This window comes from Primulina tabacum, chromosome 6 (assembly GCF_025594145.1).
Source record: "Primulina tabacum isolate GXHZ01 chromosome 6, ASM2559414v2, whole genome shotgun sequence".
NCBI classification, from domain to species: Eukaryota; Viridiplantae; Streptophyta; class Magnoliopsida; order Lamiales; family Gesneriaceae; genus Primulina; species Primulina tabacum.
The window spans coordinates 568,889-572,760 of NC_134555.1; positions in this window are offsets into that span (position 1 = coordinate 568,889).

Here is a 3,872-nt window from a genome sequence, read left to right on the forward strand (position 1 = left end):
GAAATTTGAAGCTATGAATATAAAATTAACTTGATTAATTTATTTGAGATGAAAAATTATGTAAATACAACGGTGCATTAGAGAAAAAGAGTCTTTAATGCTAAGCATCTCAAATCTTGTCTTTTGCATAGCTCTGTGAACTAACTAACGTTTTCACTTTAAAGCAAATGGAAGCTGCCACCAACAACTTCAATTCTTGGAACGAAATCAAAGGTTATAAGTTGGAGCGTATAAGTTAAATAACATAGCTCCAAATTCCAGGGTACATTATTCGATGGTACGTACAATAATTGCTGTTCTTCCAAATCAAAGCAAGTTTTAACCGTGAATTTTTGAATAAAAAATAGGGGTGATATCTTGTCTGCAGCATCCACATCTCGTTAAATTTCCTCCAAATCAAGTCTCTTTCTCAACCCACAAACTCGGACGCTTTCAACTTTTTGAAGTGAAAGTCCCGATTTCCAAATATTTTTTAGAAATCGCACCTTTTTGGAACCTGAAAGGGTTATGGATCGAAAAAGATGTTAAATTGTGAGGGCAGCAAATAAAAAAATATATACGAATCATTAATCAATTATTAATTTTTATAGGTTTTGTATGAATGAAACCTTCCATGTTCTGTAGGCTATTATTATAAATACATCGTACTCTTTTTGAATCATAAAGTTCCTACCATAACTACTGACGAACGTGACATTTACTACATCGACAGTAATTGGTGTTGTTAGGTAAAAGTAGGGCCATTGCATTTAATACCAAAACGTGTCAAATTTGAATGGTTGATTGGAGGCTGCCGAAATGAAATAATGCTTCTTTTTTGTTCACACGATATCATTTTTCCTATAAATAAGTGCGTAACCTGCATTGTAAAATCATCCCAGAAGCTCTTAAGCTTTATAAATAAGAGAAAAAAAAGAGAGTTTTTTTTTTGTGTGAGTTAGAGAAATTATTTTCTCGGTATACTCGGGTTGGGAGTGTGAGATATTTAGTGTATTGTTGTATACACTTGTTGTAATATTTCTCCTGTTATAAAAGATCTGCAATAGTTCCGTGGACGTAGCCTATCTTGGGTAAACCACGTAAATCTTTGTGTCCTTGTTGATTATTTTATTCCGCAAATTTTTCGGCAATATATTATCATCGGGTCGGCATCGCTTCGGGGTAATTTCCCAACAACTGGTATCAGAGCCTTGTTGTGAAAATTCTTAAGAATTCTGAGTATGCTCTGTGGTTGCAGCTTTGTCTGATCTTCCACATCAGAAAAGATTTTTTAGATTTTTTGCTAAGGCTAGAGAAGTGATGGCCGAAGATGATGGATCGGGACCGGGAATCAACAAGTTCGACGGAACAGATTTTTCGTTCTGGCGGTTACAGATAAGAGATTATCTGTACAGTAAGAAGCTGCATCAACCTCTATCAGGAAAGAAACCAGAAAAGATGGAGGATGATGATTGGGAGCTCCTTGACCGACAGGTTTTAGGTGTCATAAGATTGACCCTAACAAAGAACGTGGCGCATAACGTGGCGGAGGCACAAACCACAGAAGAGATGATGTCCATTTTATCGGACATGTACGAGAAGCCATCAGCAAACAACAAAGTGCATCTCATGAAAAAGTTATTCAACTTGAAAATGGGAAAAGGTGCTTCGATGGCTAAACGCATCAATGAGTTCAACACGATTGTCTCTCAGCTAATATCGGTTGAAATTAATTTTGATGATGAGATTCGTGCACTTATTCTTTTGGCGTCTTTACCAAATAATTAGGAACCAATGCGGGCAGCAGTTAGCAACTCTGTTGGAAAAAGAAAGCTACAATTCAATGATGTCAGGGATCAAATTCTTGCTGAAGAAGTTCGCAGGATGGATTCGGGTGAAGGAATATCATCGAGATCTGCTCTAAATCTCGAGAACAGAGGAAGAAGCAGGAGTAGCGAAAAGAGTTCTAACCGATGGCGCGGTAGGTCCAAGTCAAGAAATGGAAAAGACAAAAGCAACTTTGAAAAGAATTTGAAGTGCTGGAGCTGTGGTGAAACTGGTCACTTGAAAAAGAACTGCAGATCAACGAAGAATTATGCCAATGCTGTCACTGAGGAAGTACATGATGCTCTGCTATTATCCATGGAAAGCCCTGTTGATTCTTGGGTTATGGACTCGGGAGCTTCGTTTCATACCACTGGTGATCGCGATGTATTTGATAATTACATCGCTGGCAATTACGGAAAAATTTTCCTGGCTGATGAAAAACCCTTGGAAATTGTTGGTATGGGTGATGTACGGATGAAGATGTCAAATGGATCTGTCTGGAAAATCAACAAAGTCAGGCATGTATCAAAATTGACACGCAATCTGATCTCGGTGGGACAGCTCGATGATGAAGGCCACAATGTGACCTTCGGTGATGGTTCCTGGAAAGTGAACAAAGGAGCCATGATCGTTGCTCGAGGAAAGAAAACTGAAACACTGTATATGACTTCCAGTTGCAGGGACACATTAGCAGCTGTGGATGCTGGAGCCAATTCAAGTCTATGGCATTATAGACTTGGACATATGAGTGAGAAGGGAATGAAGATGTTGGTGTCAAAAGGAAAGCTATCAGAATTAAAGACTGTTGAACACCAACTATGTGAAAGCTGTATCTTTGGAAAGCAGAAGAAGGTGAGCTTTTCAAAAGGCGGTAGAGAACCAAAAGCAGCAAAGTTGGAGCTGGTTCATACTGATGTATGGGGACCATCTCCTGTGACATCCCTTGGAGGCTCGAGATACTATGTCACATTCATTGACGATTCGAGTAGAAAAGTTTGGGTTTATTTTCTGAAAAATAAATCTGATGTTTACGAGACCTTTAAAAGGTGGAAAGCCATGGTGGAAAATGAGACCAACTTGAAGGTGAAGTGCTTACGATCTGATAATGGTGGAGAATATGAAGATGATGAGTTCAAGAAATATTGTGCACAGAACGGGATCAAGATGGAGAAAACCATTTCTGGTACACCTCAACAGAATGGTGTAGCTGAAAGGATGAACAGGACCTTGAATGAACGCGCAAGGAGCATGAGATTGCATTCTGGATTGCCAAAATCATTCTGGGCTGATGCTATTAACACTGCAGCATATCTGATCAACAGAGGACCTTCGATACCGCTTGACTGCAGAATACCCGAAGAGGTATGGAGCGGCAAAGAAGTAAACCTTTCTTTCTTGAAAGTGTTTGGATGTCTATCCTATGTTCATATTGATTCAGCAAGCAGAACAAAACTTGATCCGAAATCAAAAAAGTGCTTCTTTATTGGTTATGGAGATAATGAGTTTGGTTATCGTTTCTGGGATGACCAAAATCGAAAGATCATTCCGAGCCGGGATGTAATCTTTAATGAGCAACTTCTGTTCAAGGACAAGTCAGACATTGGAGCTGGAGATGAATGTCCTGAAGTCAAGAAGACCGAGGAAGTACCATTGACATATATTCCTGTGAATGAATCGAAAACCAGTAACCAGGAAGATGAAGAAGAAACTGCACAAGATGATGACCCACAAACTCCGGTGATTAAACTCAGGAGATCTTTGAGAACCATTAGACCACCTGAAAGATACTCCCCTGCACTTCACTACATTTTGCCGACAGACAAAGGTGAACCGGAGACCTATGAAGAGGCAATGAAAAATGATGATTCAATCAAGTGGGAGTTGGCCATGGAAGATGAGATGGATTCACTGTCATCCAATCAGACGTGGGAGTTGACAGAACTTCCACAAGGCAAAAAGGCGTTACATAACAAGTGGGTGTACCGGTTAAAAGAAGAGCATGATGGTAGTAAGCGGTACAAGGCAAGACTTGTTGTAAAAGGCTTCCAACAACGGGAAGGAATTGA